The 14,197-nt window shown below is 41.2% G+C and overlaps 1 protein-coding gene across 2 annotated transcripts in view; it reads right to left on the reverse strand.

Annotated features, from left to right (window-relative positions):
- TSPAN9 (tetraspanin 9) overlaps positions 1–14,197 on the reverse strand; it is a 229,800-nt gene that overhangs the window by 156,984 nt on the left and 58,619 nt on the right. The window contains exon 5 of one of the 2 annotated variants that reach the window (XM_027856406.1): positions 9,054–9,156. The exons of the other annotated variant lie outside the window; for it this stretch is intronic. The gene's annotated coding sequence lies outside the window, so the exon portion shown is untranslated. The remainder of the gene's footprint in view (positions 1–9,053; positions 9,157–14,197) is intronic. 2 annotated transcript variants of the gene reach the window in all.

Consider the following 14,197-nt stretch of genomic DNA (forward strand, 5'->3'; position numbering starts at 1 on the left):
CTGTGTGTGTGAAAGAGGGGGATGGAACTAAGGCTTGCAGAGAATAACAAAGCCACTCCAATGTCATGTAATACACACAGCAGTGTGGTGGTTGGTTGGGGGGAGTGGGGGCAGGGAAGGAAGGGAGGGGATTGGTTTAGGATTCAGAAGACCTAGATTCTAATCCTCCATCTTCAACTAACTAGTTTTTGGTCATTCCACTCTGCTCCTAAGTTTCTTTACCTATAAAATGGAGACAATAATATTGGCTCTCCCCACCTCAGAGAGTGGTTGTAAGGAAATCACTTTGCATAAGGAGAAGGGATAGTGAATGGACCTGTGATTTCACTGGCATGAGAATTCCCAAGTGAGGAAACTCCCTCTAATAATACAAGCTAGCACCTTAGCTACAATTTATATACTTGGTTACCTAGAGATCACTGAGAACTCATGTGATTTGCTGAGATCACAGAGCTAAGATGTATCATGGTGGGACCTGAACCTATGTCTACCTAGTTGATGCCAGCTCTCTATCCATTATACCACACTGCCTCTCATACACATAAAAGAACTATAGGAATTATGTGAACAATGAATATTAAGTTAAGTTAAGGGTGCTTATTTCCTTGCAAAGCTATTTGTGATGAGGCACTAAAGCAGCTAGAACCTTCCCTCTAGATTCTACAGGGAACAAATCCCCTTAATAAAAGGATTTGTTCTGGGAAGTTTGGATTCAGTCAGAGGGTGGCATCTGAGGACCTAGAGGACCACATTAGGCCTCCAGGCCAGAGGTTCCCCACCCCTGCTCTAGAACTACTTCTTCCCTAAAAAAGCCTTCCTAAATTAACCTATCCTAACTTCTCACCTATATTCCGTCCCTTTACAAGTAATGTAACTCTCGATTTCTCTTGACTCCTCTTGTCTCTCTTCTTTAAGTTAGAAGATTAAAGATCACGGGCCTTAGTTCTTTACCCTAAGGGCCCAAAACAGAATTGTACCAGAAGTGCCAGCAGATCCATTCACCTCTCAGGGACTCAGTTCCCTCACCTGTAAAATGAGGAGAGTGAACAAGATACTTTTAAATGTCCTTTCCCATTCTAAATCTACGATACTAAAGGGCTTGCAAACTGACTGCTGATTTGTTCCAACTGGGAAAAGTTGGAATAGCCATGGACTCCTACTTACCACACTCATCCTTCCATGTTTCACTTCAGAAAATCCAGGCACAACACTGCTTCTTAAATCTAATTTCCTTTCCTCTTGGCCAAACAAACCTCATGCCAAACACACACCAGAGAACAACTTGATGTTTCAGACACAGGCTGAAAAGAACACGGGCCAGTTGTTAGTGAAGGAAAATAAAAGCTGACATGTTTAGAGATCTATAGCCTCTCAGCTGAGGAAAGTGTTGCTTCTAAATAAATAATAAATAACATAAGGGTGGTTATTTCCTTGCTAAGTCCTATTTCCTGACTATCAGTCTGTACATTGCAGCTCTCATCTGGGAAACCTTGCATTGAACAGCACTGTACAAATGCCCTCAAAACTCTTCTCTCTCCTAAGAAGATAAAGAACTAGTGATGACTCCCTATACAAATAACATTTTTCTAGGATTCTCCTTTTCCTTTATCACACTTACATCATACTTACTTTTGTATTTATTGCATCCCTCTTTTCTCCACCCCTAAATGGACCCCTGTCATCTTTCATCTTTGCATTCCCAGTACCATGTTTCTTTCACACAGATAAGTGATTAATAAAGATGGTTTTTTTTTCAGTCGTGGGAATTTATTATATAGGAGAATATTGGATATTTATCCTTTGTTTTATAGCATTAACAATTCATGATAATAATCAGAAAATATACATTTTTGAAATGACAATCAAAAGAAAAGAATAATTACATAGAGTACAGATTACAGAACTGTGATTTGTATTTAAGCAAAGCAGCACAAAAAAGCTGTTTTCCTGTATTCACACTTAGTGAACATGGCATTTTCTGTGTAAAGCAGCAGCAAGTGAAATCTTCTAATCAAGTACCTTACAATAAAAAAGAGGAATATGAGAAATTATATTTAGGGTAGATACCATATCTGGTTGTAAACCTATTTTAAAATCTTTCCCCTTTCCCTATACATTATATATAGATAAGGGTGTTTTTTTTAATTGAATTGAATTCCCAAAAGATCTTGGAGGAAAGGGAAAGGGAGGGTCTTTTGACTCTGCTCTCCACAGAGATCTGATGACTAGGTGTTAAAAAGAATTCCGCCATTTTGATGATGAAAAACTGGAAAAGAGTGAATTTATTCAAAACCCAGCTTGATTGATCTTCTCACTCAATTCTCTGAAACAATCTGTTCTTTACATGTCTTCCCCATCTTTGACTCCAATTCATTCCTTCCATTATTCTAACCACCACCACCCTGAGAAACCTCACAAAGAAAATGGGAAATGAGATGATAATTTCTCCATCTCCAATCTTTACTAAAACAAGGAAAAGTCACTTACCAACATCCTCCAAGAATGAATATATTGATGGCAATGTTTCAGTTCTTCCAGCCTCAGTCTCCTCATCTGTAAAATGAAGGGGTCCTATCCAGCTCTAAATCCTATAACTTTTTTTTTGTGATAAGTAAATTCACTCAAAACAGGAGTGTACTGGAGGTAGCCTAAATCTGCTCCTAGATTGTTAAATTATCAGTACAAGTATTTATACCTCATGAAATCAGCAAATGCTGCAAATCAGGGTTTGATTTATTGTTTTGCTGCTCTTCTAGACTAGAGAAAGTAAAAGGAGAAAATGTCAATTATACAGATTAAATTTTAAAGTGTGTCCTGCATTTTCAAAGTCAGTTGTTAAATATTTACCAGCATGCCCTGATTCAAAACCTCCAATGGTCAGCAACAACTAATAGATACAATTTTCAAATGTTTGGAAAATGTAATTTTTACACATTGCCCAAGACACACAAGTAGCCTGCCTTTGTCTCTAGGTTTCATTTTCTTCATCTGTACCGGACAGAGACCTCTAGGCTCCCTTCTTGACCACTGCCACTCAAGATCTAGCACTCCCATTAAAGCTAGAACTTACAGCCTATAAAAACAGAAAGTTACTGCCTAAATCATAGGGCAGTTAGGTGGCTTAGTGGATAGAGCACTGGGTCTGGAGTCAGGAAGACTCATCTTCTCGAGTTCAAATCTGGCCTCAGACACTTACTAGCTATGTGACCCTGGGCAAGTCACTTAACCCTGTTTGCCTCACTTTCCTCGTCTGTAAAATAAAGCTAGAGAAGGAAATGGCAAACCTCTCCATTATCTTCACCAAGAAAATCCCAATGGGGTTACAAAAAATTAGATACAACTGAATGGCAACAACCGCCTAAACTGATACCTAGGCAGAAAGGTGTGAGGATGTGGCAAGATCAGGAGCAGAGATAAGTACTGCCACTGCTCTGAGTCACCCAACTTCAACAGAGTTCCCCCAAGGGAAGAATGAAAAAGCCTAGCTCACCCCTCTGGAAGTAGACTGGGGCAGCCAGCTAAGAAGGCAGCCAGGGCTCAGGTCTTCAAATGAGACCTTCCCCATGTAACAAGGAGAAAATACGGGCAGGAGATGACAGTTCTGGTCCTGACTCTCCCAACACCTTCCTGTGTCACCTCTCTGGACTTCTTTAAAATGAAGGGATAAGATTTCTACAGAAGAGGCTCCCAAACTGAAGAGTTACCACAAAGATAGGATCCTCCTCGGAACCAAAGCTTCTTTCCCCTGTGTGCTACGCCAGGCCTGGCAAGGTCCCAGCTCTTTAGCAGGCTTAATCAGCCTGTGAGATGATCTCAGCTGGATCCTGTCCACAAAAGCAAGATGTCTCAAGAAGGCACTGAGTGCCCCAATAGTGGAAAGGGCAGTATTATCAGTCTCAAAATAGGTTTTCTTTCTGACTCAACTTTTACCCTAACGGTAATAAGGAGTTTAAGAAATGAATTTAGAGAAAGAAAATGTTTTGGGAAGAGAAAAAAGGCACTAGAATGGATGTTGAGAGGACAGTTCTAGCAGGCTTGTTAAAGGAAAAAGTCAATTTATCGCAGTCTGGCCCCAGCCCTGGCAGATCAGGAGTTAGAGCCACAAGGGGAACCTAGGGTTGCACGGGACTTGAGGGAATCTCACCCCACCTCATTTTAAATGGTAGAAAACTGATCTTAGTAGAAGAGATGGGGAAACAGGGATCCCATAGTACCCTCAGGTCTGAAGATGAGCATTACCAAACACGAATAAGAGACAGCTGATGTCTTTTTTTTTTAAAAGGAAGACCCAAGAGTTTATACCTTTGAAAAGGCAAAGAAAAGGGAAGAACTTTTCCTTCCTTTAAAAAAAAAAGTTTTTTGCTTCCACCAAATCGGACTCCAAGGGGGAAGAGTTCCCTAGTTCCCACAATAGTTCCAGAGTTCCCCCCAATGAGTTCCAGAGCCCCCAATGAGTTCCAGAGATTTGAAAGGAACATGGGTGGGAAGACAACAGGAAGAAAAATCTGCATAAGGCTACCAAAAGTCCCCTCTAGTCCCCTAGAATATCCAGTTTGGGGCTAGACAGTTGCATATCTAAGGCAGCTAGATGGCATAGTGGATTGAGCACCAAGCTCTAAGCCTGGAGTCAGGAGGACCTAAATTCAAATCCAGCCTCAAATGTTTACTAGCTGAGTGACCCTGGGCAAGTCACTTAACCCTGTTTGTCTCAGTTTCCTCAACTGTAAAATGAGCTGGAGAAAGAAATGGCAAACTACTCCAGTATCTTTGCTGAGAAAACCCCAAATGGGGTCACAAAAAGTCAGACACAACTGAAATGACACAACAACAAAAGTTATATCTCTACATTTGTATTCCATTTTATGAAAATTAACATGTTTTTGATATCTAGAAGTTGGGAAAGGCTTTTTTTTTAGGTCCAAAGGCTGATTACATAAAATAAGAAAAAAATTAATTAAATGAAGTACAAACTACTGTGACTGTCTTTAAGCCCCAATTTGAGAACTATTAGAAGATACGGTGTCCTTTGGAAAGGGGAACATAATATAGCCAGGAAATAAGAAAACCAAACCAAGATTTGTTGGAGTCATGTTGCAGTTATCTCTGTTGGTGTCTTTTCCGCTACTAGACTTTAAGTTGTATGAAGATAGGGAACTTGCTTATGTCAATTTCTATTTCTCCTATTGCTTAGGAAACTATGTAATATTTGTTGTATTTTGTATTTTAACTTTTCACTCAAACTCCAGTAGAGTCTAACATGTGACTGTCCAGCCAGGAAGGATCTGTCACCATGGGGAGATGAAGCAAAGGATGATGAGAGGCTGGAGGGGAGCCAGGCAGGCACCAAATGTGAGAGATGGTGTTAGGCAGCCGGCCCCTCTCCCTGAAAGCCATCTCTACCAGAGAGTTATTTCCAGGCATTTTTCCTGTGAGAAAAGAATGAGAGGAATGTGGGCCAGCTATTAACCAAATCCACACCACACCAGCTCAGTACCCAATTACATACCATCCGGGCTGGGGGGAAGGGGAGAGGAAGGGCAGGGAGAGCAATGAAGTCTGTAATCAGAAAATCCTACTAAAGAAATTTGAACTGGTGGCCAGAAACAAGCTATATAGGTAATACAATACACAAGGCTTCCTTAAAGGTGCACACACATGCACATACATAAGCCTATGTGTGAGAGGTCTAGCTACACCAGGGTACAGAAATGAAATACTCCCAGCCTTTTATTGTTCTTAGGGGACCTGTTCATGAGGAAGTGATACCTCAAATGCAATCCAACTATGTCCCCAAGTATAGCATCAGCTTCTCAGGCAAAAGATAGCTAGTGAGAAGGAGAGGTGGGGGAGGAATTGATTAGGAGAAGAAAATTTCATAGGTAGACAGCAATTAAATTAAAAAAACTGGGGGCAAAAGAGAAACAAAAAAGGGACCTCAGGCTAAGATGATGACATGAAAAGTTGTACCAGAACCCAACTCTCCAATAAACACCCCTAGAAAAGGTATAATGGGCTCCAGATGGAACAATAATCAAAAAATCCAAAGAGACATACCAGTAATCTCCACCACATACAGTGCTGGATTAAACAAGATGACCAGAAGGCAGGAGGCAGAGCTAGAACGTGGCAGGGGAGGTAGAAGCTAGTGGTAAACTCTCATAAACACGGAGGTGCTCTGGGCAGATTTGCCACGGCAGTAGAAACAAGTCCAAACTCCAGTAAATATGGCCAGAAGCCTATGGGTGTTCTGAGTGGGGCCTCATCAGGAAGCTAGCCCAACCTCTAGTAAACAAAGTGTGGAGACTGAGGGTGCTCTGAACTGGGATGTTAGGTGGAAGGGAATGAGAAGGGTGAAAAGAGGCTAAAGCCAGTAGGATTTTGGCTCTGGTCAATAGGAACAATAGCAGCAACAGAACCAACTCCTGATAGGGTGCTACACAAGAAACAACAAGCTCAATGACCATGAACAGGCACTGGGGGGCTTGCAAAAAGCTCTTAGACCAGCATGATCTCTCCTATAAATGGGAACTGTCAGAGCCACAGAAGGAGTTGGAATAAACTCTCAACTGAGAACTGAAGAAAGGAAGCAGTTAAGTGGGTGAAAAAATCTTTGCAGTAAAATTTATCTGATAAAGGTCTGATAGACAAGGTATATAGGAAATTGATACAAATACATATGAATAAGAGCCATTTGCCATTAGATAAATGATCAAAGGATTTGAGAAGAATTCTCAAAGCAAACAAGTCAAGCTCCAATAACCATCTAAAATGCTGCAAATCACTAATAATAAAAATCTAAACTTAAACAACTCTGGAATTCCTCTTCACACCAGTAAGATTGGCAAAGATAACAATAAAAAAGGAAATAACAATTGTTGTAGAGGCTGTGGAAGGATGGGTATGCAGATGTATTGTTAGTAGAGCTATTACATAGGTCAAGCCATTTTAGAAAGAAATGTGGAATTATACCCTAAAGGTCACTAAAGTGTGCATATACTTTGACCTTGCAATACTACTATCACGCATGAACTCCAAAGAAGTAAAATAAAGAGGGAACAAAATATGTACAAAAATATTTATAGCAACATTTTTTGCTCTAGCAAAAAACTGGAAAAAGTGTAGATACCCACCAACTAGAGAACGGCTAAATAAATTTTGACATATGAATGTCATTGTATTCAATAATAATGTGCCTCAAGAAATGACAAAAGGAATAGATTCACAAAACCCTAGGAAGTTTTGCATGACTTGCATGAAGAGAGCAGAATCAGAAGAACAATTTATGCAATGATGACAAAGCACATAATATAATATGCAGGGAACAGATGAAACTGAAAAATAAAGATAAAATAAGGACCACAGGCCAGGGTCCTTCTTCCAAAGATTTCAAGAGCCTTTCTTATGCATAATCAACTGTTCCCATTCTGTAGACAGGAAAAGTGAAATGAAGAATAAAGTCACATTTCACTCCCTTTTTCATCTTAACTCCTTTATAACAAATAAGTATGGTCAAGCAACACAAATCTACATACTGGCCACATCTAAAAATGTAGGTCTCGTTCTGTATTTCAGTTCATAATCAGTCTTCTGGAGTCATGACTGGTCTCTTTCATTGGTCACCATTCTTAAATCTTTCACAATTCTCTGTTCCTTTACAACTTGATAGCCATTGTATATTATGATTTGTTTCTTACTTTTTTAGTATTCTTTCTTTCCTGAGGTATACTATAAAGCAATCTCTTATTACTTTCAAGATTTTGTTGCCTCTCACACAGATTTCTCTGGTGAATACTTAATATGGTCCAGCCAGTCTTGCCAATTTTGTCTTTCTAAGTACCTTCATATCATCAGAGACCAGGGTAGAGGGGTAGAAACATGGTGTTTCCTCTGCTGCTGATGATAAACATGTATTACAGAAACAACAATAAATATGTTCTACCTCATGCCAATCTGAAATTCTTTTGACAATTGGTACAACATTGTTGGTTCATTGGGGTACCATGTTAAGCTTTGTGTAGATTACTATTCACTTATGACTTTTTGTTTGTTTTATAAGGCACCACTACTAATAATCTTCCACCGTTCTCCTGGAGTTTTATAAATAAATTTGTACTCTATATCTGTGTTGCCCTTGACTAACATCTCTCTCCACTTGGCAAAGGGATCAAGTGTTAACTGGCTAAGAAGGTTTCTGGGCTATTTTGGCCTCCTTGGTGTAGCAACTGTTCCTCATTAGTTAAATTGTTCCAGTAAAAATGATGACAATAGTCAATATATTTGCCTTGCTGTTTTGTGGAAAGAGAGAGTGCACTGTGGTATATGAATGGATGAATGAATGAAAAAGCATATATTATGACTTTACTATGTGCAAAGTATTGTACTAAGTGCTTGGGATACAAGTAGAAAAGTAAGATAGTCCTGACTCTCAAGGAATTCACATTCTAACGGGGAGAGAGAACATATATAAAAGTTTTAGCTGTAAGATAGATGGAAAGGTCCTGCACCTCAGGGTGCAGCTGCAAAGCAGATGGTGATGCCTCTTTGATGTCATTTACACTAACAAAATCATATCAGTTTCTGATGCTGAACTACTTGAAGTGCAAGGACTTTGGTGGTGAAAACTTTCTTTTCTGGGTCTTCAGTAGCTGTAGCTACAGCACCCACAGAAGTAGTTGCCAGGTCACATCTCCTTAAGGATTGCTTCCCTGGATGATGGCTGAGGGGGCTGGTTTGAAAGCAAAATGAGTTGTCTTAAGGGTGCTGCCACCATCAGAGATCTTTTGTGGTAGTTGGTTAGCAGGTGGTGTTAATAGTGAGGAAGGTGGGCTCCTTCTCCACAGTGATTGCTGCACTCAGTGATGACAACAAAGCTTGGGCTGAAAGAATGGCCAGTGGTCTGGGAGACACTGCTAATTCCAAAGGCTCTTGGGTTCTAAGACTTAGTGCTACATCCATCAGGATTCTTGGAGAGGTGGTAGTAGTGGTGACTTGACTTGCCTGGCACATACTGCCTTCTCCCTCCTCTCAATACCTGCTTTAACAAGGCAGCTTACCAGCTCCAAAGATGACAGCTGGTAGGGATGGCTGGCCCTTTCTCCCTGGAAGATGTCTTCAGGGGTTGGGCTGGAAGCAGGATAGGTGGTGAAGTAAGGAGTGCTGGGAAAAGGAATCAGACAACCTAGGGTGAATCTCAACTCTGCCACTCTATGTGCAATTACTTGAGCAAATTCTCTCATTTGTGTAGGCCCAGTTATCTGATCTGTAGAGTAAGGGAGCTGGTATAGATGATCCCCGAGGTCTTCTCCAGCTCTAATCAATGATGCGACAATTCTATGACTTCTCTGAGCCTGAATTCCTTTATGTATAAAACAAGGTAACAATCAATAACCTCCAAGTTCTAGGAGTCTACAAGTCCATAAAATGTATTAAAACTTTCAGAAGTTGGTCTGGGCATGCTTATTCACTGGGGAAGATCAAATAGTCCTCCTCTAATTCTTTTCTCACACTTGCCTAGCAGAGATGAAAAAAAGAAATCAAAGTCCACCAAAAAAGTCAAGTGCCAAGAAATGACCCATCTATCATATCGGTTGCCTTCTCAATGGGATGGGGGAGGGGATGAATGGAGGGAGAGAATTTGGAACTTAAAATTTTTTTTAATGTTTAAAAAGTTGCATTAACAAAAAAATTTTAACGACCCATCCCTATTTACATGTTACTCTTTGTGGGATTATGATTAGCTCATGGTCTCTTCGAGGGAAAAGTCCTAGAGGAGCAAGATGAGCTGCTCAGGGCACTCAGAACTCTCAATCAGCAGTAAGCAAGCATGGTGTGCAAAGAGCTTTGTACTAGACACCACAGGAAGCTATAGAAGGTGGCAGGGGAGACAAGTCTTCAGCTTTGTAGCCTAATAAGACAGATGATACACATTAAAAAAAAGTTTTCTAATGTTTTTCAAAGGTAAAAATTTAAGCTCCTTGAGGTCAGGAAAGATCTTTATGTTTTTTGTCTTTGCATCGCCAGTGCACAACACAGTACCATGTACATATTAAAACTGAATTGACACCTTTGTGGTGAAAACCACAAAGATCATTCAACAAATAAGAACACAGGTACACTTTGATTTTAAAAATACTTGTGCTCCCAAAATGTGTGTGTAAATATTTTCAGCACACCAGGGAGCTTGCTGGATGAAGGCATCTTCTTGTGGATCCTTTTTGTAAAGCAAATAGCTGCCCCTGATTTAGCTTCCACATAAATGCAGATTTTCATACGTTATGCTGCATTTGCTTAAAATAGGGCATACTTGGATAGTGTAAACTAGGCACTTAAAATACTGAGGGGAGGCCGAACAGGGAAGTTAGTTGGGGAAGGATTCCTAGATGATGAGAGTTTATACAGGACTTTAAATAGGGGCAATCTTAAGACTGACAGAAAGAGTACAGTGTTGTTGGTACGTGTTTGGCTGAGACAGGCTACTAACCATTATGGCTACACACTTCAGTCCTTACAAGATAGTGTCATTAACAGTGACTGTAATCCAGTGAGTGGAAGTGTCTGAAAAGACCAATTGCAGGCCGAGAAATGACTTCCACAAAGTATAGAGAATTCACTTAGTTGTGCTCCTGACTCCAACATTCAGTAGACTAAAGCTCAAGTCTGTTTATAAACAGCTTCTGCTGGGTGACTGGTAATGGGAGAAGGGGACATTCTTGCAGCAGATCTGTTTCCAGTTCTGGTTTTCTATCATCAAAGCTCAACACACTATTTCATAAAAGCAATATTATTGGAGAGAGCTTGACATAATAAAAAGAGTGATAGATTTGGAGTCAAGAGGCCTGGGTTCAACCAAACTCTGCTACTTACTACCTCAATGACCTTGAACAAATGAAGTCACCTTTCTAGTATTCCATTTCCTCATCTACAAAATGAGAGGCTGGAACGACACAATCTCTAAAGTCTCTTAAGTTCTAGATCCTACATGCTCTGCCTCAGTCCCCATTCTCCCATCATTCTTCCACCCCAGCTCAATAATGAGACAGACTCTTACTGGTCCCTTTTACCTAGCATGGGGGACAAAGAAAGGTAAGCAATATGACAGACCAAGCTGTAGGATGGAAGAAAGAATACTCGAATTCTAGAGCTAACTATGCTACTGACTCATTAGTCACACAACAATGAACAAATCACTTCAACTCACTGAGCTACAGCTTCCAAATTTGCAAAATGGGATGCCGTGAGGAAAGCACCTGGTAAACCTTCATTGCTCACATTTGTACAGTGCTTTCTTTCAGATCTGTTGACTGACTGTCCTCTAGAAATGAGGCCACCTCAGACATAACATAAAGCAACAGTTAGTTTGCTGAGCTTCAAGATTCTGCCTATAATCTCCTACAGTGACTCCCAACCTTAGAGAAAGTGTATAAAGAGTGGTGACTTCAAGTCCTGAGTTCTAAGGCTGTCTCTGTCACTAACTGGCATGTGATTGGCCTTGGTTAAATCCATTTCTCACTCTGAGCCTAGTTTCCTCATCTATATAAGAAGGGTACTAAACAAGCCTCTGGGCTTTCAGTTCTAATGTCCTGGGACACTGTGATGGAGAAAGTGTTCTTGGTAACTTGGCAACAAAGATATCAGAGGAAAACTGACTTTGAATCAGCTGAAGAGCAGTTAGCAGTCAAGCCTTCAAAGGGTGGAATAATAGGACTCCTGGGACAGCTAAGGGAGCTAAAATTTCAATTGGAAGGTAACACAGAACCCACGAAAGAGGACCTGGGGAGGGGAGACAAACATAGAAGACATGGTACTCCAGCCACTGCTTTACGTAGCATGGAAAAGAAGCCACCAGCATTGACAGGAGCTTCCCACAGATATTCCCAGCTCAGGGAATATTTCATGGTGGGGGTCTCCATGCCTTCCTCCCAACCCTGCTGTCCCCACCACCCAGCAAGACACAGGCAGGCAGCTGTTGCTGCACTTCCATTTTCGGGATGCATTAGGTTCCTGGCATTCTCACCAGCCCCGGCATATCCTGTGCCTCTTCTGGCCATAAGCCATGGGACTCAAGGTCTACACCTCATTCACAGGAAAAGAAGCACTGCTTCCCTTGCTGGGCCCCTCGACTACCCCCACAGCACCTGCACAAGTCTGAGGGAGCTATAGTCTGCTGAAAGCAAAGGATCCTATGTAAAGATAGGGTGAGATGAGAAAGCACCATTTCTTCCTTCTAATTACACACACACAGGATGCAAGAGGTTCAGAGAAATCCTTGGAGAAGGAGGGTTAGGGTGTTGGATTTGAAGTTGGGTGACTAGGTTTGAAACTCAGTCCCAAAGAACAAGTTACTTCCTTTCTCTGCCCCTCAGCTTTACCCATCTGTGACACAGAGACAATACTTGCACTATCTACCCCATCTGGTTGTTATCAAGAAAGTATTTTGAAGCACTTGAGTTACCAAGAAACAAGCTACCATTGTTAGCCTTAGTGTCCCATCCCTGTTGACTTTCCTGAGACAGCAGCATGAGTGGGCAAAAGCAAAAGCAGGATGCCTCACTCTCAGTACTGCCAAGTCATGAAGCAGACCGAAAGCTCAGAATCTGAGCTTCCTGAATTCTTGGTGGAGAAAGTCTTGGGAACTCTGAAGGTCTTGCTGCTCATCAGCATTAGGAGTCAAGAAAGATGAACAAAGATTCACCATGCTTAAGGGGAACTTCCAAAGCATCGCACAAATGAGAGGCAAGGACTTCCAGCAACTAGGAGCCACAGCTCCCCTTTGTCACTTGTGGGCTCTAGGTTGGAGCCCACTTTCTCCTGGACTCTGTATATACTGGTAAGAGAATAGCACAGACTTTTGGGGGGATGTTTTATTACCAAACATTCTTATAATATCACAATGCCCCTTTCCAGAAATGACTTAAGGCTGATTCTTGAGTTGGGATAAGTATTCTCAGAGCTTATATGAGTTAGCTACATGCAATGGCATGCTGGAGCCAGCTCCTGATGGCTCAAGCGAGCCCGACTGTTAAATTTTCAGTGTGAGCATTTATACCTCAGAAACTGGGAAGCACTACAAATCAGGGCCTAATACACTGTTTTGTTGGTTGTCTGGACTTAAAGCATTAGAGGGGATAAAGCACTGGAGAAAATTCTAACAATGCATATTAAGTTTAAAGATGTATCATGTGTACTTTTTGGGGGGGGGGGGAGGAAGAGAGCTGGTTGTTAAACACTTACCAGCATATTCCTTCCTTGATACAACTTCTTTCCTCCCACAACACAGCAAGGCTTTACCAGAAAGAAGACAAAGTTGCCCTGGGGGCCTGATTGGACTCAGCTTCCAGGACCTCCAGGGACACAAAAAGTCCCAGCCACATGTAGTTCAGACCTCTCACACTTGGTGGGGTACCTAACACCATACCAATTATCATGCCCCTATGAAAACTTACTGACCAGACACATGTCCAGATGGAGGGGAGAGGGAGGCATTCAGAGAATCTAAGTGCATCTTCTTGCTATATTAGTGCAAAGTAAACCTTCTTTGTTAAATATTCAATGACTTGTGAATGCCTCATTTCATCTCAATCTTAAATCTGAAGGGTGTGGGTACTACAGTCATAAAATGCAAGCTCAAACCTTAAAGTGCTATATATCAGTTATTAATTATTATTGTTATTCCTCCTGTCCTCTTTCACACCCATTTCCTGTAATAAACCTGTACCTATTCTGTTGGCTATATCTTATCATTCCCTGTTATCTTCGAGTCCCTTCAGGGGACTCTCCAAATTCCTGCTCCTCAACCAGGGAACTTCCCAATGGACTGTCAGGACCTGTCCTGTGGACTCACTAACATCTGTCATTCCAGAAAGAGTACCGCCTCAGATACTAAACATCCTTAGTGCTCAAGTGGTCTCCAGGGTTCTACACCCACTCTCCTAGCATCCCAACTGAGAGGTAGTATGTTGTAGCAGAAAGAATACTAACCTGAAAGAACTCTTGCCAAGAAACACAAAATCACGGCATTTCAGAGTTGGAAGGAACCTCAAAAGACTATCTCATCTAAAACACACCTGAAAAAGAATCTACAATAAGTCTTTCCCTTTTCAGGGAAACTTTCTGAGGCAGCTCATCCCACTTAGCTTTAACTGTTAGGAACTTCAAATTAAATATCGCCATACCCTTCAGTTCATATTCATCTAGTATT

This window comes from Vombatus ursinus, unplaced genomic scaffold (genome assembly GCF_900497805.2).
Source record: "Vombatus ursinus unplaced genomic scaffold, bare-nosed wombat genome assembly UNPS02011431.1, whole genome shotgun sequence".
NCBI lineage: Eukaryota > Metazoa > Chordata > Mammalia > Diprotodontia > Vombatidae > Vombatus > Vombatus ursinus.